This window comes from Triturus cristatus, chromosome 9 (assembly GCF_964204655.1).
Source record: "Triturus cristatus chromosome 9, aTriCri1.1, whole genome shotgun sequence".
NCBI lineage: Eukaryota > Metazoa > Chordata > Amphibia > Caudata > Salamandridae > Triturus > Triturus cristatus.
Genome location: NC_140592.1, coordinates 603,396,509 through 603,421,205, shown reverse-complemented (window position 1 = coordinate 603,421,205; position 24,697 = coordinate 603,396,509).

The following is a 24,697-nucleotide window of genomic DNA, read 5'->3' as shown; positions in this document are numbered from 1 at the left end:
TTATAAAAAACCTCAATAGTTTTACAAATAAAACGGTTAGAAACATATGTGCAGAGCCCACCCTTAGCTCTGCCATATGGTGAGCCTATTGCCGGAGTAAAAGTTGTTCTAAAACCATTCAAATGAAACACATCCTTCGCCCACGTTTCTTGTAGGCATATAACATCGTGGCCTTCAGTTAATTTAAGCCATAGCGGATTATCCAACTTGGCCCTGAGTCCGGCAATATTCCAAAAAATGATAGTCCAATTTCCCTTAATCCTATCATGTGTGGCGTGTCTTAGGTTAATATTATTGACCATGTTATTATCTAAATGTCCCTTTTTCTTATCTTGGGCCCCCATTTGTACAACGTCCACCCTTTCAGTGGATACGGATTCGATACCAACCGGGTTCTGTGCTTCTCCATCTTGAGAAACCCCCTTTCCCTGACTATCCTTTATTAGAACGGGGTTGAAATTTGCCACACGGGTATCAAATACTTGTTCCCGTGCTGGTCAGTCCACCCCCCCGCCAGACCTGATAGGGAATCAAATCTGTTGTAAATTGGGACATTAAATAGATCCCCTGTCTGTTGATAATAATGGGGGTTGTGCGGCATAAAGCCACCATACGTCGTAGGCACCCTATGAACATTTTGTTGATTTCCGGTATATGGGGTCCTTTCTTCATAGCGTATTTTGTGTAGTGTCTGTCTAGCAACAAAGGGGGCCGGTGGATAGAAATAACTTAAGTCGAAAGACAAAATTCCACCAGGATTTTCATAATTTGGAAAACCACTAATAAATTGCACAACTCTTGGGTCTCTAAAGTTTACAATAATGCAGTCTCCGCTAATTTCTTTAACTGTGGGCCCCAGCCAATTTACTCGACGTTAATAATTTCTCCCCACAAATCAGGTCTGAGAGGTCTATTTTTCCCTAACCAATGCATAACCTTATTTTTTAATTCAGGCGTGGTTTCATCCCTATTGTGTCTCCACTCTGGGACCCCTACAAGCACAATTACATAAGGGTAGGAGTCCGGTGGAAGATCAATTCTCTTTTTATGTACTTTAATTTTAGTATCCAATGTTTTGTCCAAATTGGATGTAATATTATCTGAAACCTTATTTATACATGTTTTAAGGCTATCTGTGTTAGTTTCTTTACTGGCATTGTCATTCTGCTTGGAGTTATGAATTGCCATCATTCCACCTTCATGAAATAGCGGGTTTTTAATATCTTGTCCAGATTTAGCACTCACTGATGATTTTTGTATATTTTTAGGTGGTGCAGATGAGTTATTTGTTATAAATTTTGTATCCCCTAATTTTTTCAGCAAGGCTGAATTCTCTCTCGTAATTTTCTCCAATGTTTCTAACTGTGTACCTAACCGTCTAGTACGTTCTAACAGTGGGAAAATTAAGGACCTAACTAAATGCTCAATGTTATCCAGTGAGCATACGGTATTTCTACCAGTTGCAGGCAGACTTTTTGTTATATCGACAATAGGGCTTGTATGGATAAAATCTGCATTATCTGCCTGTGTAGAATTTTTATCCCTATATGTAACCCCCTTATCCTGGCGCATAGATAGAGTACAATTACTCTTCTTATTACACGCACCTTTGTGCTGCTTTCCACCACGTTTATGTTTTAAGTTAGAGACATTACCCTCTGCTAAATCAGAGTGAATACAATCAGATGGTAGCTCACTATTACATGGTAGGAGGCTTTGCTGCCGGCCTGGTTCCACAGTTGGATAGGCCATAAAAGAATCTAAGCTTGCATCAATGCCACTTATGTCCAATACAGTTGAGAGGTCTTGTTGTAGACATGGTGTTTGGGCATTCTGAGTCAATAATGATTCAGGAGATGGTATAGTAGCAATTTTCCCCAGAGATTACTTTCTCATGAACACGGGGTCAAGAGATAGTCGTCGTTCCGTTAATGCTATCTCTTTCACTAAAGCAGTGACTGCCTTTGTAAAGAAGGCATCTATAGTGCCTACTAGACTGGTTCCAAGACCTGCACAGTGCGCATTGTTTTTTGATACCATATTTGGGAGACCAATCTCAGGTACCAAAATTCAATAAGTAACTATACAATTGCAGACGAAAGGGTTTCAAACTTACAATGGCACAATTACATATATGGACATGATCTTGAAATCTTACTGAAAATAAATCGAAGGGGGGAGGCCCAGTCCAGTCTCCTCCAGTCTTTGACGGGCTTAGACGGGCCCGCCCTTGGCCCGGGCTTCGCTCGACGTGTCCCGCGACACAGGATTCGCAAGTTTATTTTAAGTCTGGTGCGGGAGGGAGGCAGGGGCCGCTGGTGGTCACTCTGCCCCCAAGCCTCCTGGAGCCTGTAGTCCTTCGACACTCGTGGCAAACAAACAAACACTCCCGTGAAGTCTCTGCTGGCGCTGCGCGTCCCGCGACGCAGGATTCGCGAGGTTATTTTAAGTCTGGTGCGGGAGGGAGGGAGGGGCCGCTGGTGGTCACTCTGCCCCCAAGCCTCCTGGAGCCTGTTGTCCTTCAACACTCGTGGTAAGCAAACAAACACTCCTGTGAAGTCTCTGCTGGCGCTGCGCGTCCCGCGAAGCGGGAGGCGCGAGGTTATTTTAAGTCCAGTGCGGGAAGGAGGGAGGGGCCGCTGGTGGTCACTTTGCCCCCAAGCCTCCTGGAGCCTGTAGTCCTTCGACACTCGTGGCAAACAAACAAACACTCCTGTGAAGTCTCTGCTGGCGCTGCGCGTCCCGCGACGCGGGATTCGCAAGGTTATTTTAAGTCCGGTGTGGGAGGGAGGGAGGGGCCGCTGGTGGTCACTCTGCCCCCAAGCCTCCTGGAGCTTGTGGTCCTTCGACACTCGTGGCAAACAAACAAACACTCCCGTGAAGTCTCTGCTGGCGCTGTGCGTACCATATCAAGGAAGCAGTTTTTTGTGAGTAGCATCTGAATTTTTTGGGACAGCTGATATTTTTATTTGTTGTGCAAAATCTAATTTATTGTAACCTCGCAGCAATGAAAAATAAATGATATTGATCAACAAGTGGCAAACATAATTCACTGCATAATTTACTAGTTTTTATATTAAAAGGGCATTTTGCTATAAGAAAATGTCTGTACTAAGAAAATTACAACAATACTCATATATAATATAGAAAGGTATAGATGGATAACAGTGAATAAAGGAGATGTTATATGCTGTGCTTTTCTGAATAACATCATCTAGATTTGAGAGGAAATCTTGAGTTGTCTGAAGTTGCTCAGAACCCACGGAGAAAAACAGACCCTTCATCGATATTTACCCCGCTACAATATCATATTATATATGCCTGCCCCAAATCAACTGCTCCTGCTTTCAGCCAGTGGCGGCTGGCATTTCGGAAGAGTGGGGGCGGGTAAATGGGTGGTGGGTGGGTGAATGCAAGCAAGGTGAGTGTAAATAAAAAGAAAAAAGTAACTACTTACTGTGCTTGCTGCATAACTACAACGTCCTCCTCGTGGCTTGTTCTGCTCTGTCGCCTCAATTACCCCGGACCAATCCTGGCAGCTGTCATGCTGGTTACCAGGATTTGTTAGGGGAATTAAAGAGATAGAGCAGAACATCATCAACTTCTTCAAAAAAGCATTTTCAAACTCACTTAATATCAGCCACAAATCAAGACCACCTATCAGCATAACACGGTCCAGCAAATTTTAAATTACAATATAAACATCAAAATTATACAGAGATTCACATGGAGCTATGCATCATTATTGTGGCTCTATATAATTAATTTCTCAGCATTAAAGTAATTCTTCATTCCTGTTCCTCAATTGGAGTTGTACATCTACTACCCGGGGTTAAATAATCACATGTTTAATATCATAGTACTTAAATCCCTCTAACTAGTCATGATGTTTGTCCATGAAATGTTTGGCTATTGGATAAGTTCTAGAATGGTTTTCAGTGACCCTGACAAGTTCTAATATTCTAAAATAACTGTAAGGGACACATGCATCAAGCATTTTTGCCTTCGCAAACGGGTCAATTCGGCTCATTTGTGAAAGCAAAAAATGCTTTTCTGATGCAGCAAACTAGATTTTGCGATTCGGTAACCTGTAACCAAATCACAAAATGGGTTTGCAATTCGCTATTAGGTAGGGGCGTGTTCAGGACGTCCATTCCTAATACCGAAACAAAACGGTATGTAGGAATGTTTTGTGACCGAAATGCGATCGCAAAACATTTTCATTTTACCACTTACTTTAAGTAGGTGGTAACCCATTCGCAAATGAGAAGGGGTTCTTCCCTTTTGTGAATGTTTGTTGCAGTGTTTTTTAAGAGCAGGCAGTGGTCCCACATCTCATTTTCCTTTAAGGAAAACTGGCTGCTTTACAAAAAAAATATTGCTTTATTTAAAAGCAATCACAGACATGGGGGTCCGCTGACCTCAGCAGGCCACCATCCCCGTGATTTTTGCGATTCCTAGGGAATCTGTGATCTGCCTCATTAATATTAATGAGGTAGAGAGATTTGCGAACCCCTAGGTATCGCTATCTGAAACTCTTGAGTTTCATACATTGTAAATTGCGATTACCTAATTCCGATTCTCAAGAATTCGCAATTAGGTATTCGCAATTTACAATTTTGATACATGTAGCTCTTAGTCTTTTTATCATACTGCTAACATGTAGTCTTTTTTTGCAATTGCGTTCAAGGACATAAACCGCAAATTCTGAGTTTAATGTATTCCTTTCTTTAATTTTGTGGCCTTCAAATGATTCATAGTCTTTCTTATTTGAGCAGAATTTTCATTCTTCCATACATCACATTTGACAAATCCTTTACTCCTATCTTCAAGCCATTTGCTTGATGTTGTGGCAGTATCATAAAAACTCTATGTTAGAATATCTCCCAGGGTGGTGGTCCTTTGAAAAGTAATGCTGAGATGTGGGTTCACTTATTCTGAAGAAATGCTAATCATGTGTTAGCATATGCCAGTTTCACCTCAAGCTTTCTTTCAGTTTTGGCTGAGCCGCATTATAAACCATCAGTAAAATCTACATTTCATGTCCTGATGCCGATCTCCTGTGCCTCTCCTTCTGTTTGATATTTCAGCGCTATAGTAGAGGAACTCTCTATCCTTCAATCTAATTCTAATCAGAGCATCAATGAGCACTTGTGTAGGATATCCTCGAAGAGTGAATCTTTTCTTTATTTTGTTCATGCCACTCTCAAAGTTTTCTTTAGTGGAATAAATCTGATGGGCCCTTAATACTGGTCCATACTCAATACTACATTTCTGTGCCTTAGGGTGGCCATTATTGTCATGAAGAACTAAGTTAGCAGCCCCCTCTTTCCTGTGAATTTTCATTCAAATTCCATTCTCCGTGGCCTGCAAAGGGACATCCAAAAATCTCTATGTCTTTATTACTTTGAGCTACTGTACACCAGATGTTGAATTAATTTGTATTGAGGACCTGTATGAATTGTTTCAAAGTAGCTTTGTGTCTGTCCCATTGGATGACTAGGTCATCAATAAACCTCAAACAGGAGACCACATTCTCTCTGAAATAATCATTTTCCTTAACACCTTCTTTTTTCCAATGCCCCATAAACAACTATGCATATGTAGGGTATAGTTTATTGTAAAATAGAAACACATTACGGTTGAGGCCATATTGTAACATTTGATTGGATCATTTGTGTGTGTCTCAAAAATACAAGTGATTTTTTTTCTAAGAAAAGGTTGACTAGCTGCAATCCTTTGATCATGACTGATGTATGTGTTGTGAGGCTATGTCTAGTATGACCATTATCTAAGTGTTCTTCTTTGGAATATGATTGATATTTCTCAAAAGGTTGTTATGAATTTCATATAGGGCCTACTGGAGTTTTCGCCTATGTTAGTCTACTGCACACGTAGAAGGCCACTTTTGCTTTGCACATGTTACGGAGTAACACACATAATTTTTTTTTTTGCCTCTCAGTTATTTTCGAAATATGCTGCACGTATTTTGTTATTTAGCTTTTCTGCTAGGATTCAGTCTGCACCTTTTGTGCAAAGTCAAACAACATTGTGCTCTGTTTTTCTCTGTGATGGGACACTAACACCTAGATAGAATAGAAAGATCTAGCTATTGTTTTTCAAAAAAGATAATTCTTATCAGATATGCAAACACTAGCTGTTCTAAAAACAGAGAGGATCGAGGCTTGCAGAGAAACAGTCAGATTTAGATGTTAGTTAGAGTGTGGATTATTTGCCGGTGGTGCTTCATTTAGGATCTAGATTAGGGTTAGGTTTTGTGTTTCCTGGCAGCCAGTGGCACTCCAACCAGACTGATAGGTCCAGAGACCCTGCTCGGTGGGAGCGGAGTCGGGAGGATTTGTTGGAAATTCTCGGAGTGGGCCCACGGGTGCCGTCCCATTTTATGCGCACCCAGACTCGTGAGAGATTATAACTGCAGATACTCCCCTGGTATTCTCTCACTGTCTGTAACTCAGGGTTCACCTTATTCCTTGCTTATGTGCACATGTTTGAATTATACTTGCCATACCGTTTCCTTCACCACTTGAGCATGGAGAGGGCATACCTTCGCATTTTTCCTTGCCATGCTGTAACTCCATGGAACTAAGCAGCAACAGACTGACAATATTTCAAGGAGGGTGCAATTCTGCAGTCCTTTGTCTTGGCTTCAGACACTCCCCAGCTCCAAGCGTGAAATGCATTGGACCTTGCAAAATACAGGTGGTGGGGAACGCCTCGTTCCAGACAGTGGGGAATACCTAATTTATGGATTTTCTTAGTTTTGCATTAATAGGTTTCTTTGGTTTGTGATGGCTGTTGTTATTTATGCGTTCATCAAGTTATCAATTTCATTATAAGTTTGCTTTTGACTGATCTGACTCTGATATGAAAATGCCACAATAATATTGCCATTTCATACAATAATGCTGCTAGACTGCTTAATATACATTTTCACACTGTTTTTGTATTGCACATTACCCCATGTTTGTGCCTTCCTAATTATGAAATTAGAGATTCCAACTCTCTTTATGATTATATTATTACTCCTTTGGGATTAACATTACACCACGTAAAGGTGCTCAGGTAGCTCTGCACCACCTAGGTACAGACCCCTGCTCTTTATGTTATATGTGTACGCCTGTGTCACTGTAAGAGTTCAACAGTTTTTGTCTCATCTTTTTATATGATTTTACAATTTCGTTCAGCTGCACCTCTGTGGGTCCAGGTGGCCCCTGGAGCAAGCAAGGGGCCGAAATTATTATTCTCCTTCTGTCTCTCTCTTTCCTATCTATGAATATTTGCAGTGAATTTGTAGCAAATGTGATGTCATGTCACTTTGCCTGATGAACAACTCTCTCTCTGCTTCATTTAACAAAGCGCGGCTGGCTGTTTGACCATTGCATGACTGAGTGAACGTACTTGTTACCCATACCCATGCCCTTCGGGAATGAGCAGTAAGAACTAGTCTGCTGACTACCTTCTGTGTCACTGTATTGAAGTGTGTATATAAGTCTGTTCACTGCAATAGGGATAGCTGACACTTTCCTACACCATGGTTACTTCACTTTGCAAAAAGAATTTCAACAACAGTCAACCCGCACCACCAAAGGACTCACCTTTGTATCTGGAGTCCACCCGACATGGCTAAAGTGTATTATTGTTTTTACAAAACTCGCACAATTTGACTGCAAAAAGGCCTGACTTGCAGTTTCCACTTATTGGGACGTATGATATGGCTGTACTGTCTTACTTACAACAGATATTAATTATGAAAGGAAAGAAAATTAGGCCTGTTGAATGGGACTGTTTTTGGTTAATGGGACAAAGCACTGCAGGACATCAGGGCCACCAACGATGATAAAAGCAAAGTACACAGAGAATTGCTAAACTTAAAAAAATGGATTTTGGGAACAAAAGGCTGCACAAGTTCGAAGGTAACATCATTTGGATGATGTTGGAGCCTTTCCTTGTCTTCCAGTGACAAGCGCGCAGGCACAGGAGGAAGGCCAGGAAGAGGACCAGTTGTCAGAAGATATAATAACAGGGAGGATAGGCATCATGAAAGGTGTTACTCAGTGCTCCACATCAGTGCGCGAATACACTGAGCTAACAGACGTCATGGAGTTATCAGACAGACAGCAAGCAGCCAGCAGCGATGTCGCTACGAAACTACTTAAAGGGGAAGTTTTGAAAGACTACCTCGACAAGGTCGCAATTAGTGCTCTTTGGCTGCATTAAAAAATGAAATAAGTTAAAGGGCAAATTATCTACATGATGAACGTACAAAGATAGAGGAAAAGTGTAGGGGACTAAACATAACATTGCCTAAACAGCACAAGTCTGAGTGGCACCAAGAATATGGTGACCACACCACTGATAATACACGCACAACAACACAGATGCATCCACTGATATGGGACATGCTAGTGTATCCTATCCTTCTCAGACGAAGCAGGACATCATAGCATTACAAAACACCGATAACAACGCCAGGGAGAAACACACGTAGTCCTGTGCTCTCCACGATACAGGACATACCATGACACCACTAAAATTTACTCCAGGTAAAAGATTCCTAAAAAGTGACTGTGAGAAATGTCAAAGATTACTTGGAGAATTAGTTGAGGAAAAATGAACAATGGACCAATTCCTAGAAAACAACACTAGAGAATATCAGGAAGCTTTGGTATCCCTAGCACGCACAAAATGTCTGCATGATCTGCCCTCGGTGTGTCATGACTATGAACAGCAAACCAAAGGTGCTGACACAAGCGGTGCAGCGCCTATAGTGACACCACTGCTGTCACATGAATATGACTGGGACATTACAAATTTGGAGTTTTTAGATTAAGACCTACCAGCTTGGGAAGATTAAAAACTAAATACATGTTTGGGAATATACGATCAACAAATTACGCCAGTGGAGGGACTTACGGGCTTCATTAAAAACTCTAGATGTAGCAAAGAACTTGGAGAAGGTAACCGCATGCCCAATACTCACAAAAAGTGAGTTAATAATACCAATGAGAGAAGTCTTGAGTGGAGATGACAAAGAGCACCTAGCATACATCTATGTCCCATGGACAAGAGCAGATCTCCTATCATTTACTAAAGAGTTTCCAAAACTGCATGAAGAACCACACAAATGGTCCACATTTATATAAAATAGTAGCTTTAAGAGATTTGTTGTGGAAAAATCTGGACAGACCACATTATTGTACCAACAGACTTATGGAAAGACTGCAAAAAAGCAACACAATGGACAAAGGTGGAATCAGAAACGAGAGAAGGGGGTAGACCAGGTGAAAAAGTAGAGGAGAAAATAAGGAAGCAGTGAAATTCTTGAAGAACAAGGTGCTGGAGGACAAAGTGGATTGGAATAAAATAATACACACCCCACACGAAAAATATGAAAGTATAAATGCATACTTTGATCGCCTCCTACAGATTAATCAACACAATAGGGGTATGCACAACTGCAATAACAGTGGATCAGGATGGACCATATGTGGAAGTTACCATATTGAACAAAACTGTTCCCTCTTCTGATAGATACTGGGGCTACAAGATCCATGCTTAAGGCGTCTCAGATGCCTGAAACACCTATCTCGGGTACCCATATAATGGCAGTCAGCATGAAAGGACAACCAGTGGATGAGTATCTGATGCAACCACTAAAGCTGGTAGTGGGACCCCTCACGGTCCAACACCAGTTCATCCTCAGCAAATGCTGCCCTGTAAATTTGCTGCGCAGAGATCTGCTGTGCAAATTGCAGTGCACATCTATTGTTCACCGAATGGGGTGCCCCTGGAAAGTAGAGCAAACGGAATAGTGTTACATGCATTTATGAAAATAGCAGCATCAGTAATACCTCCACCACTTCAAAAGTCAGTCCCTGACAGTGTTTTGGCAAAGAGACTGCGTGATTGGGGACAGCTACTAGACTTCCCACCAGTGCAGACAAAATTGATACCAGGAGCACCTCTGCCACGAGTACCACAATGCAAAGTGGCAAAGGAAGGGGAGGAGGGCTTCGAACCAGTAATAAAAGATCTCTTACAACAAGGCATTATAAGAAAGATACGATACAGCCCATGCAACACTCCTATACTTCTGGTGAAAAAGATGGGGCCCCAGTGTACAGATTTACTCAAGACCTAAGAGAATTAAACAAAATAGTAGTACCATCATTCTCTGTGGTTTCAAACCCCGCCACAATATTGTCAAGCATCCCAGCACCAGCAACACATTTTACTGTATTAGCTCTTAGCTCTGCCTTCTTCACTATTCCATTGCATCCCGATTCCCAGTATATTTTTGCTTTTCATATCAAGCAGAAAAGATTAACATGGGAAAGGCTCCCACAGGGATTTACAGAGTCCCCATCCATCTTTTCCAAAGCCTTGAAGACAGATTTAGATTCCCTGAAGTTACCAGGGTGCTCATCCCTAGTTCAGTATATAGATGATTTACTGCTAGCATTACCATTACAGGCAACCTGTACAGAAGATACAGTGGCATTGCTTTGCCACTTGGCACAGAAGGGTTACAAGGTCTCAACTAAAAAATTACAGTTCTGCTCACCAACAGTGAAATACCTGGGAAACGAATTTTCAGAGGGGACAAAATTACTATCAGACAAAATAGCTACCATCACACATTTACCAAGACCACGCACACAGAAAGACGTATGAACCTTTTTATGAGTGGCAGGATATTGTAGGCACTGGATCCCTAATTGTTCCCTGATTGCACGCCCACTCTGAGCCCTCACACACAAAGACGTGCCTGATATAGTGCCATGGTCCCAAGACTGCGAAAAAGCATTTATGTCACTGAAATATGCTTTGTGTACAGCACCAACACTAGGCATCCCAGATTACACCAAAGTTTTGCCACAAGAAGGGAGGTTGCTCACTGGGGGTAGTGGCACAAAAGCATGGCTCTTTCTATAGCCCAGTGGCCTACTACTCAGCTACCCTAGACCCTGTCGCTTCGGCACTGACGCTATGTTTCGGAGCTCTTGCATCAGCGGCCCTGGCAGTGGAACAGTCAGAGAACATTGTCCTAGCGCTCACACAGTTCTTAAAAGTTCCACATGCGGTCGACACCTTGTTGACAACAACAAAATCTCAGCATCTGACAAATCCACGTCTCACTAGGTACGAACTAACACTATTAACATCCCACATCATTATAAAGCGATGCACCACCTTGAACCCTGATTGTTTGCTTCCCTCTGAGTATGACAATGATTACCCTACTCAATATAAATGAGGGAGAAGGAGCACATATAGGTCCAGCATTCAGGCCCGATTAAATACAATGTAGCACCGAAGGAGTATGCAGTTCCTGTAGGGTGGGGAAAGAAGAGAAGGAGGCTAGGTTGGTCAATACCCTTACTCAGTAGTGGAGTGTGGGTGTGTCCCAATTTGGGAAGTGGGGCCCTCACACACCCATTTGGGTGTCATGCTTCATCATAGGGCTTGCTCCTCATCAGGCCGGCGCTGCAATGCCTGACGGGCACCCTATGAGGGGCTCTTTGTTGGAGATCTTTTTCCCAAGCGGTATAGGTGAGGTGCCTGTGAGGAGCCTTGTGGTGTAGATGTGAGGTGATTTGGGGAGAGATAAAATGAGATAATGCGGTGCTCCAAAATGAATTTTAATCTGTGAGCCCACTTGTCTCAATTAAAACCAGAATAGGGATACCGCCGATTATAATGGTTGGAGGTGACTATATGTGTGTAGTCATGGTCAACATGTTTCTTGCCATATGTGTGTAAATCACTCGACAATTCTTCAGGACCTATCTTGAAGCACTATCTACACAGGTGGTTGGTTATGGAAAATGAACCAATCACTCTGATAAACTTTAAATGAGGTACCTTAATAATACAAATCATGGGACTAATCCACTTCGGGTTCAAGTCGCGCCTCATCAATAGTTAGGCAGAGCAACGATCGCTACAAAAGTTGTCATGAGTTTTCCTGGAAAACAGGTGCCGGGAACTTACCCCTCGACCTGCCTGGTTGGGAGGAAGCCATGGTTACCCTACAACTGTTAATGCCTTTCATGATTGTGTGGTAGCCAGAGAGAGGTACACAAAGATCTCCAGTCAGGGGATTGGGTTTGGATCAAAGCCCACACAGACAGAACTGTCTCCAACCTCAGTAGAAAGGGCCATATCAGGTCCTTTTGACAACAGCAACAGTGGTCAAGTGTGAGAGCCTGACTTCCTGGGTCCATGGCTCTCATACAAAGAAAGCAGTGACACCGCCACCACCAGTGGAGCCGCCAGTGCTTTCCCCGCATCACAACAAGGGCAGCATTGTGACATCCTGTATTCCACTAAAAGTACCCAGTGAAAAGGGTACCACCAGTTTATCCTGAAGGGTTGCACGTGCTGCACACAGCAGAAAAAGGAAGAGTGTGTAAGTGGGCCCCAGCGATACATCAATTAAAGACGTCTGGGACATCAACGCCCCAACCCCTCCGTCTACAAGCTGCGACAATGAGACATCTTTATTTTCCTCGTCACTTTGTTTTCTTCATACTAAAATGCCTGAGTAATCAAAGTGCAGGTTAACCTCTCAAATTACTTGAAGACAGGCACCACTGGTTACTTTTCTGTTTACAGGTATCATCACTGGGGATCTGCATCCTTCCTCAGCAGACTTTTGGAAAGCATATAAGTGCAACAAAAGATAAGACACTCTTACACCTAGTCACACTAGCCACACATACCAACAACTGGAACAATGCCTCAAGACTTGCAGAACAATGAGAAGAAATGACCATGGGTGCTACTGGCAATATTCACCCCCCCCCCATTCCTGCCATTGTAATAACAACGATCCTTATACTGTATTCTGATCATATTGCTATACCTAGCCATGATAATGAGATAATGATAAATGAAACAGACCTATTTAATCAAGGTGAACAATTAGATATTGAAGAGGTTGGGGAATTAGAACAAATGACTTGGCAGGAAAGAAGTAAATTGTGAAAATTATGCAGAGAACAAATATGTTCAGATGGTGAATTTCTATGCAGAAGCAATGAATGTATCCAATTATTATGTTTGCACACATCTACCAACATCTGCTTATGAACAAGCAAGATACAATGTTTTACCACTGGGTAAAGCTGTTGCCTGTGCTTTATTCAGATATATGATAACAGAGCAATCTAACTCTACTGTCAAAACAGGAAAAGGGGAACAGGTACAAACAAACATTCAGGTAGCAGAAAGTATGACCAGACTTCTTACAGCCATATCAGGAAGGCGTAGGAAAAGGGCTGCCGGATTGAATGCACCTAAGTCACCTTGCCAGAACATGAAGCCCGACAAGGGTGACCGTTCACTTTTTGACCAGCTTAAAAAAGGTAAAGGAAGAAAAATGGGTGGTTGACCTTACCCAGGAACATGGTCAGATCCAGGAGATAAGAGGACGGAGGACTTGGCTATCCCCAGTCTTAGGGTACTAAATACAATAATACCACTGTGTTGGAATAGAAACACCAAGGATAATGCCCTAGTAACAATTGATGGGGAAAAGACAAGAAAGTGCAGTAGTCAAGTATCAACGTGGGTACCAGCAACTGCTCCTACTATGCTTATATCGAGGGATTGAAACAAGGGATTTCACAACTATCAGGGTGATCGGATACAAAGGGGTGTTCTTTGTATGTGGGGAACACATATTCTTTTTTGCTGTCAGATGGATGGTATGGTAGCTGCTATCTCTTTATTGTGATACCACAAATGACCCATGTTGTCCAGCTGTCACTGATAGGTCCAAAAGCAAAGGTCAGGGACCGTTTCAAGAGAACTGCGCCGTGGGTGAACCATATGCTAACAGCATTTGGCTTTATGTTACCACCCATGGGACAAATTTACACTACTGTCAGAATATACCAGCTGGCAAACTTGATTGAAGACTTAGCAGACTCCATAGCAGCAGCCATAGGTAACATCACAAAAGAACTCACTGCGATGAGAGAAGTAGTAATGCAAAACAGAATTGTGTTAGACACCATCCTTGCCAAAGAAGGTGGAGTCCGTCACGCTGTCCATCAGTCTTGCTGTGTATTCATACTGGATAACAGCAACAATATACACCATGCAACAGACAACATACATAAGGTGCAGAAAGAGGCAAAGGGAATAAACACTGGTAAACTATGGGTATCCTTTGGAAATTGGTTCCGGAGATGGGGCTCCTGGCTACTGGAAGCTTTAATAATTGGAGTAGTGGAACTCCTCCCCTTTGAGTGCTGATACAAGTATGCCCCAATTGTGCCAATGCAATGATAAACACCTGCAGCAACAAAAAACAAAAACTCATTAGGAAATGAGACCTATGGCAGGGTGAACAGATACACTTGAAGGGAGTGCAGGATGAACAAGACGACGAAAACCAGAAGTTTTACAATGTCTGAATATGCCATCATCATTGTTTATCAAAAGGGTGAGAATGTGGAAGCTAAGTTGGACTGACACAGGTGGCATCCATTTGTATAGGCTGACACTGTGATAATTAAATGATGATGGGAATTATGGACAAATATATATTCATTGCTTGATCTCACAAGACACTCCTAATAGGCAGTTTGTACTCTGTTTTCAGTAAGCTGCCTTTAACGCAACACATTGCAAGGATTGCAAAAAGACTACATTTCCATGTTACTGCATTCTGCCTGCTTACCTTAGCAACAGGCCCTGTAGGCCTCAAATGTATATTCAAACACACATCAGCTAATGTAGACCATACTGATTGCCCAGCATCTATTGTTTGGACCTGGGTGTAAATGTAACTGTTCAACCATCTGACTTTAGATCCAAGGGACTTGTCACATACATGCTAGGTGGTTTCCAATCTATTCTTGTGTAACGATGTACTGTATGTTTCCAAGAATAATGTGCTTCTTCACCACCTGCCGGAATATGAGGGCCCGGCCATGACCTGTTACGCACAACAAATTAAAATGAAATCTTGTGGTTTGTGACTATTTATGCTTGTGTTTTACTTCTGCATATTCGAGAACTCATCACCCAAACTGATACTCCTGTGCACATTAATAAATTTTCTTTGTTTCACTCAGGTGGTTGTGACGGAGTCTAGTTTTGAGTCTCAGAGGTTTTTACAGGTTTAATCCACCACAGAGTTTAGGAAGCCCCTAATTCGGTTGGTTCTTCAAGTTTGGAAGTTGAAAAGGACTAAACTTGTTTTTGTGTTGCACTTTATTTGCATACTGCCATGTTATGGCAGCTCTATCACTTATTGTTATTCCTGCTAATTGCAGACCTGCTGTCCATGCACATGTAACATATCATGGACTTACTAATGTAGATGATGCTTTTTATCTTTGTGGCAGAAGCAGATGCTGCCTATCATTTTGAAGTCCTTTATTCTTGGGTCGATTTTCCAGCTGTGGATGTTAACACGAATGGATCTTATACATATACACACAATTCCTCTACCACCAGCACAATACCTAGCATATGTGGTCATGCAAATACCTTTGTCTTATTAGGAACATCATACTTGGTTCCTAGGCTCCTACACTTGTACACATGGGTCCCCTTAGTAACAATAGGGTAACCTGGCCAGCTTCTGCTGTATATGCACCGTACCCTGATATGGAGAATCAAATTATTTTGCAAACACTAGCCTTATACCATGCTCTAGTTACTCAATATAGATGCTTGACTTGCAACCAGCAAGAACTGTCCTGCCAGGACAAGCCTGGGTGCATGAAGTTCCTACAAACATTCTTTGATTGTTCATTAAGTTATGGGCAAAGTACCCACTCATTTATGGGGAAATTCCATTTTGGATTGACTAAAAAATCAATCAAATTGAGACTGTGTTTCCCCTTATGGGACCACAAGACAAGCATAGAATTTTAACTATGTGCTTAGCCCACAGGATGGTTCCCACTGTAGAAGACTCCAACACTTGGGGGACAGTTTTTGCCGCTGTCTATACAATCAGTGAAGGCACTTCTAAGATGTCAGACTTACCAGATGTATTAAAACAAATATAAAATGAACACAGGGCAGCTGCTGCCTTGGATCTGGGGATGAAACAAATGGGAAATGTTCATGTAGCATCCACAATGATTCTGTCTAATATTAAGGTTGAAGCAGCATCTCTGGCTATACGCCAGCGGCTCACAGCAGTTGCAAAAGTCAACCGTTAATTTGAGCTGACTCTTATTATTGCTGATGTTTGCACATCTATAATAATTTGGGAACAGGGCCTACAAAACCACCTCTTGGCAAACCTAGTAATGACAAGGAAGCCAAGCAGACCTGTGAGTTTGTTAAAAAAAAATGGGAGGAATCTAAACCACCACAGAAAGGTAACCCTTGTGGAAGTTATCCACCCCCAGAGTCCTCTGAGAGGTGCTACAATTTTCGTGATTGGACTAAACTCAAGACTCCAGCAGGTATCAGGTTCCTGATACACCTTCTCCGATAAAGAAGGAGGAAAGACCTCCTCAAGCAGCAGCAATACCCACTAAATATGCCACAGACACTGAGAACCCTCCCCCTGAACAGGAGTTGGGCAGTGACGCTCCTTGACAGCGCAGCAGAAGTCACAATAGTACACCAATGATCAAATTGAGAGCCCGGTCGTGTGTATAACTCTGTTCCTTGCTTTTCAAAAAACGAAATTTTTACTTGCTGGTTGTGTGTGTGAAACTCTGTTCCTTGTTTTTAAAAAAACAATATTTTTACTTCCTGGTTGTGTGTGTGAAACTCTGTTCATTGCCTTTTAAAAAACGAAATGTTCACTTACTGATCTTATTTTTGCTATTTGCACTACTTTGGGGGGACTGTTGCTGGGAGTAATTTTTTTATGTTGCTTTTAAAATTTACCTGCCATTGTCTTGAGTATGCTCGATCCCTGTAGACGCTCTAGCCGGTGTGTCTTCTTTCCCTCACTTCCTGTAGACGCTCTAGCCGGTGTGTCTTCTTTCCCTCACTTCCTGTTGAGACACCGGGTGAGCGCCATTTTGGTTGGCGCTCTAGCATTCTAGAGCAATAATGATCCTTCCCTCTTTAAAAGGGAGACCCATAGAAGCGCACCTCAGATCAAATTGAGAGCCCGGTCGTGTGTGTGAAACTCTGTTCCTTGTTTTTTTTAAAACAAAATTTTTACTTGCTGGTTGTATGTGTGCAACTCTGTTCATTGCCATTTAAAAAACTAAATTTTCACTTATTGATCTTATTTTTGCTATTTGCACTACATTGGGGGGACTGCTGCTGGGAATCATTTTTTTATGCTGCTTTTGAAATGTACCTGCCATTGTCTTGAGAGTGCTTGATCCCTGTAGACACTCTAGCCGGTGTGTCTTCTTTCCGTCACTTCCTGTTGAGACACCGGGTGAGCGCCATTTTGGTTGGCGCACTAGCATTCTAGCGCAATAACGATCCTTCCCCCTTTAAAAGGGAGACCCATGCAAGCGCGCCTCAGATCAAATTGAGAGCTCGGTCGTGTGTGTGAAATTGTTCCTTGCTTTTTTTAAAACTAAATTTTTACTTTCTGGTTGTGTGTGTGAAACTCTGTTCCTTGTTTTTTTAAAAACAAAAATTGTACTTGCTGGTGTGTGTGTGAATCTCTGTTCGTTGCCTTTTAAAAAATAAAATTTTCACTCACTGATCTTTTTTTTGCTATTTGCACTACTTTGGGGGGACTGCTGCTGGGAATCATTTTGTTATGTTGCTTTTAAAATTTACCTGCGATTGTCTTGAGTGTGCTCGATCCCTGTAGACGCTCTAGCTGGTGTGTCTTCTTTCCCTCACTTCCTGTAGACACTCTACCCGGTGTGTCTTCTTTCCCTCACTTCCTGTTGAGACAGCGGGTGAGCGCCATTTTGGTTGGCGCTCTAGCATTCTAGCACAATAACGATACTTCCCTCTTTAAAAGGGAGACCCATGCAAGCGCGCCTCAGATCAAATTGAGAGCCCGGTCGTGTGTGACCCATGCAAGCGTGCCGCGGGCGCGCCGATGGCGCTCCAGAGGCGCGCCAGAGGCGCGGCCGTCGGCGCCCGTCCGCGCACTGACCGTGCACAGTGCCAGTCATGCTGGTGGATCGCTCTCCCAGCCCCCACGCCCTGCTAGTGTTTGCTATTCCAAGGACCAACTTATGAGGCTTGGTGGGCAGAAGTCCGGGGTAGGGGTTAAGGCTGGGAGGGAGGGGGACCAGGTCTCGCGTACTGATGGCTCGCTGATTGAGGTAATGTGCGATCTTGTGAATGCCAGGTCTCTAGTTAAACACTTTCAGGAAATACACATCCTGCTGTAATGTCACGATCTGGACGTTCTTTTTATCTCAGAAACCTGGACCCGCACTAATTCTTTAGTTGAACTTGGACTTGCTTGCCCCCCTGGGTATAATATTTTTCACAAACCCCGTATATCAGGGAGAGGAGGAGGGTTGGGAGTAATCTTCAAAGATAAATGGAACTTCACCCCTCTTGAATTAGATGAGGCCGAAGGGTTCGAACTCCTGGGGTTTTCCTTAAGGGAAGCTCACGGTCATCAATTAACCTGTATGCTTTGCTACAGACCCCCAGGAGGACCTAACTTTAAATGCTTTTCTTTGATTGATGTGGTGTGTAACCTGGCCTTGACACACTCTAAACTGATCATCCCGGGTGATTTCAACTTGTGGGCTGATGGCCCACTAGACACGGCGCTTAAGGAATTGTCGGAAGCTTACACAAGTTTCGATATGCTCCAGCTGGTGTTGCAACCTACGCACCAGGGTGGACATATATTAGATCTACTGTTTGCTAATTCCAACATGGCTACAATTACAGATGTTCTACCACTGTGCTGGACTGATCATAGTCTGGTCAATTTTAGGCTTACTCTGCCTAATGTGTGTTGTAAAATTTATCATCAGAGACAATATCGGCTGGGCAGAGAATGGGCCACATTGAGTAAGCTTAAAAATTCCTTGCATTGGAATGACTTAGACAGCCTGGACCCCAGTAGGTCGGTGGACTCGAATTACCAATTCCACTATGTGCAGATCCGAGACAGGCTTGATAAGCATATTCCTGCAAAGAAGCTAAAAAAGAGAGAGAAACCCTCAGCCCCCTGGTTTAACAAGGAATTGCGAGCACTCAGGATGGGTTGTAAAGTGGCTGAAAAAGCCTGAAGAAAAGGATATAGTGATTCAGACAAAAATACTTTTAAGAATCAACTTAAGCTGTACAAAAACACTATAGCGAAAACTAAAGCTGAGTATTTTGCTAATACCATTCTTCTAGAAGCCAATAGCACCAAAGCTATATTCAGCTTAGTAAAGAGTCTGTCTAAACCTGACTGTGCTAAAAAAAAAAATCCTGTTACTCAAGCTTTATGCGATGAGTTAGCTTCCTATCTGGAGGATAAAATCGACAAGATAGTTAGGGATTTTGATCCACCAACAGCGGTGGAAGAACCTGATCCTCAGTTGTCCAATGCTGAGCAGTGTTCTCTGCCATCACCGGACTCTAAGCCAAGCAACCCTACCATTTTAAAACACTGCCAGCATACTCTGGATTGCTTTTGCATTCCGGACGAGGAAACATTTGATACCTTAGCCAGGGGTGTCTCCTCTGGGTCCTCCCTGGACCCCCTTCCCCACAGAATTTGGAAGGAATACAGGCCGAGCTCTTTCCCTATTTACGACAGATCTGTGGTCTATCCTTGAGTACGGGGGAGGTCCCTAAAAATTCGTAGGAAGCAGTTGTGACCCCTCTTCTAAAAAAACACACTTGACCCCGGGTGTGTGGCCAACTATCGGCCAATTTCTTTATTGCCATATCCTGCTATAATTCTGGAACGCATCGTCAGTAAGTCTCTATCCCAGTATCTTGAGGAGTATTTGCTCCTTGGCAAGATGCAATTTGGCTTTTGGCCCAAGCACGGTACTGAAACAGCACTTGTTACCGTGCTTGATGATATGAGGATGGGCGTGGCTTGGGCGCCGATGGCGATGGTCGCCTGAGAGCTCGGCTCCGGGACTGAGCCCGTGATTATCCTGTAAATCGGCGGCTACGGGGCACCCCGACCCCCATGTTTTGGCGACCGGCCCAACGGAGACCTGCCGGGGCCCCCAGCGTGATCGGCACGAGCGGTGACCCGGTGCAAATCGCAGTTAAGGGAACTGCGGAGTGTGACCCAACATGGCGCCCGGACTTCTTTGTCCCCGTGGCCGGATCCGATAGACTGGAGGATCGTCGCTGACGACGGGGCGCCCCCTGCTCGGTGGTCTCCCGGTGGGGATTGAAACTGGACATCGGTCAGAGTGGTCTCTTCTACTGGGGATTGCACTCGGATGAACGGATGCCCACACCATAGCGGAGCCCACGTTGGGACAACTGGAGATCCCGACGGTGGCCCCACTCCCTGCATCGTACTTGGCTACTTTCTCCTGGCTGACCCACTCCCATGGGAGGCGCAACCCTTTGGAACCGCGAGTCGTCCGGTAGAGCTGGTGACACTCGGTCGGCCGTGTGGGCCTGCCCGGCCCGGCGACGATTGTCCCCGCCTCCTCCACGGTGCCCCCGGACGGCAAGGTGGTGGCACGGGCCGCGGCTGGGACGATCCAACGGGCCTTGGAGACGGAGATCTCCGGCACTTGACCTGAGGCCTAGCACCCGAGGGAGTCGTAGCCGGTGCCGACACTCGGGGACGCCTGCCCCGGGACCCGGGCGGAGAACGGCCGGCGACATGGGGAAACCTAGAGGTGCCAAGGGGACTGCCCCGGTCGTCTCGGACTTGGAGACCCAGGACAAGGAGGAACGCGGAGGTCCAGAGGAGGCCGGTGGTGCACCTCTGCAGCAGCAATTCGACCGTGTTTTGGAGGCGATAGCGACCACGCGCTCGGCCCTCCAGCAGGACATTGCCCAGGTGGCGACGAGCCTGGGTCTCCTTAGAGCGGACCACGGCAAACTGTCGGACCGGGTCAAGGAAGTGGAGGGCTCGGTGAAAACCTTGGAGCCGGCGCAGCGCACCCTGGCCGCGGAAATGAAGGAGGCTTTATCCCGGATCACGGTCCTCGAGCAGAGAGCGGAGGATGCAGAAGGCCGCAACAGGAGGAACAACATTCGTGTGGTTGGCCTGCCGGAAAAGGTCGAGGATGGCGACATGGTGGCGTATCTGGAGGCCTGGCTCCGAGACACGGTGGCCCCGGAGGGTTTGTCCTCCTTTTACACTCTGGAGCGTGCCCATAGAGTCCCGGCGAGGCCGCCGCAGCAGGGCCGTGCCCCGCGGCCGGTGGTGGCGCGGTTGCTGCACTTCAGGGATAGGGACCTGATCCTCAATGCCGCCAGACACAATGGACCATTCAAAGTGGCGAATAGTCAGGTGAACATCTTCCCGGATTACACCTATGAAACCCAACGCAGACGGTTTTCCTTCATGGCGGTCAAGCGCGAGCTCCGGAGTGAGGGTATCCAGTACTCGCTCTTCTACCCGGCGAGACTCCGCGTAATTGTCGATGACAAAACCCAGTTCTTCGACACCCCAGAGGACGCTTGTCACTGGCTCGAACTCTATAGAGCGGGGAAAGGTGGATCCGGCTCTGCGCCTAGACGGATGGCAGAGCCGGGACAGAGGCGGAGATCCAGGAGGACTAGAGGTCGCGGAGGCCGATCGGGGGGTCCCTCAACTGTGGAGACATCGACGGAGCGGAGGGGAGTGCTGGAGGTGCTGACGGCGCTGTCTGGGTCACGGGACGATGCCACGGCGGAGGAGGGGATCCCGGATGACGAGGGGGGCTCAACGGACTCCGAGGGATCTGTACCGGACAGTGGCCATACGGCGGAGATCACACCACAATCGGTGGAGGACATACTGGATGGACAGGGGTAACTGGGTGTGCTTCTTCAGTTTGGGTGGGGGCCCGGCGGGGGGATGGCGGGGGACGGTAAGAGTGGTTGTCTACCGGGGTAGGATGGGCGGGGTGCCCTGGACTGGCCCCCAGGGGGTCTTTTCGTGACACTGTTGTGGGCTTGCTTTAGTCCTGGTGGCCTGGGCGACGAGGGCCCATTGCCTCCGTCCGGCACGCACCTGGCCCTTAAGGCCTTCCTGTGGTGGCGACTGCAGGATTAGTAAGGTGTAGTGGGTTGTTGGGGAGTGTGGTTTGGATGGGAACTAGATGGTGCTATTTGGGTCCTGTTCTGGGGAGGGTGGATGGGGAGTTAATTAATATTTGGGTTGTTCAGTTCTGTTTGGGGACAATGGCCGCCATCAGTGCTATGAGGATCGATGTCCTTTTATGGTTGGGACCCAGCTGGGGAGACTTTGCGAGACTGATATGGGACAATGGCTGAGATTGCCAATCTGAAATGTGTTACTTGGAACGTACGGGGGCTTCATACAATGTCCAGGCGTCACAAGGTCCACGCTTATTTAGTGCGTAGGGGGATACAAATGGCGCTGCTGCAGGAAACCCATCTGAACAAGGCGGAAGGGGCGGCGCTACAGCGTAGATGGAGGGGGCAGGTCTTTTGCACCTCGTACTCCGCGTATGCCAGAGGGGCGCTGATCTGGGTTAGAGCTGGGGTCCCCTTCCAGGTCACGAACTCAGTGATAGATCCAGAGGGGCGCTATGTGGCCATTTCGGGGACTTTGGGAGGGAGAGACCTAAACGTTTGCTGTGTGTATGCTCCTAATGTCGACCAGACTGCCTTCCTTTCCAGGTTATCGGGCTCGTTGGCCCACTGCCTCTCCGGGCCCATCCTGCTGGGTGGAGATTTCAATTCCGTAGTGGATGTAGACAATGACCGCTCGCACCCACCCCTCCCTGATTCTCCGGTTCGTCGTTTGGCTAGGGACCGTCGGGACTGGCAGACTCACTGGGGCCTAACGGACATTTGGAGGGCGCAACACCCCACAACTAGGGACTACTCCTACTTCTCGAGCCTCCATGAATTGCACGTTCGATTGGACGGCTTTCTTGGTTCGCCCGAATTGGTTTTGGCGGCGGTCCGGTCTGAATATTTGACCAGAACCATTTCTGATCATAACCCCCTCCTGTTGGACCTTCGCTGGTTTCCTGGGGTGCCGGCGGTGCCCACCTGGAAATTACGTCCCGAGACCCTTGAGGACAGTGTCTTCAAGGCGGACCTGGGTGACACGATCTCGGAGTACTTTGCGTCCAACGGTGGCACCGCGAGCACGAGAGCGCTAGAGTGGGACGCTTTTAAGGTGGTGGTGAGAGGGTACTGCATATCTAAACAGGTCGGTGTGCGGCGAGTTATCCTCGCGGACCTGGAGACAGCGGATCGGAAACTCCGCGAGCTGGAATTACGCCGCCCAGGGAACCCAGACTTACAGGCGCGCACGGCGGAGGCGAGGGAGGCGGTGGCAGCAGAGGTCGAACGGCTCCGCTGTTTTGACTATAAAGCCTATACGGTTCGGTCCATCGCGGAGGGGGATAGGTCGGGCGCGCTGTTAGCGTGGCTGGCCAACCCTGCGCGGCAGACTTCACTGACGACGTCCATGCGTAGGGCAGACGGAACCCAGGTGTATACTCAGCCTGCGATTTTGAGCTGCTACCGGCAATACTATGAGCGCTTGTACCGCAGTCGCTCTGTCCGAGACCCTGCCCTGCTAGATAATTATTTGCGGCCCCTAGAGATTCCAGCAATGGAGCAGGAGGTGGCTAAAACCTTGGGGGCCGACATAGAACTGGGAGAGATCCGTAGCGCCATTAAAAAGATGGCGAGAAATAAGACCCCGGGCCTGGACGGGCTTCCTGTAGAGTTCTATGCGGCTTATGCCGATCTCCTAGCCCCTAGGTTGTTGGTGGTATATAGAGAGGCGAGGAGGCTGGGGCGCCTTCCAGGCTCGATGTGTGAGGCATTGGTGGTCCCGCTCCTCAAGCCCGGCAGGGACTCATCCGATCCGGGCTCCTACCGTCCCTTATCGATGCTGACGGTGGATTATAAAATACTTAGCAGCATCTTGGCCACGAGGCTGCTTGGGCACATGAGTTCTTTAGTGCATGAGGACCAGGCTGGCTTTATCCCCAGGCGTAACACGACCATGAACATTCGCAGGTTGTGCCGCTTGCTTGGGGAACCGCTTGTGGACGCCCCATGCCCGGTTGTCCTATCAGTGGACTTAGAGAAGGCCTTTGATAGCCTGGAATGGGACTACCTCTGCACTGTGTTGCGGAGGTTCGGCCTCGGGGAGGGTTTCGTCAGCTGGACCAGGGTGCTGTACGCCTCGGCGTCAGCCAGGGTTCGGGCGGGACCGCTGATTTCCTCACGATACCCGGTGGAACGGGGCACGAGGCAGGGCTGCTCGCTCTCCCCACTGCTCTTTGCGCTGGCGGTGGAGCCTCTTGCGTTGCATCTCCGGTCGGGAGCCCATTACGCGGGCCTGTGGACCCTGTCGGGCCCGCACTACGTCTCCCTATACGCAGACGACCTGTTGCTCTTCCTGGAAGACCCGCTTGCTGCCCTACGTGGAGCTGCGACGGCGCTCACGGAGTTTGGGGAGGTCTCGGGCCTTCGAGTGAATTGGACTAAGACATGTCTTTTCCCGATTCGCAGGGGCACCCCTACACCTGCCTTGAGTAGGGAGATTAGATGGGAACCCGACTGCTTCAAATATCTAGGGGTGTATGTCTACCACGAACCTTCTGGCCTCCTTGATGGGAACATTGCCCGGGGC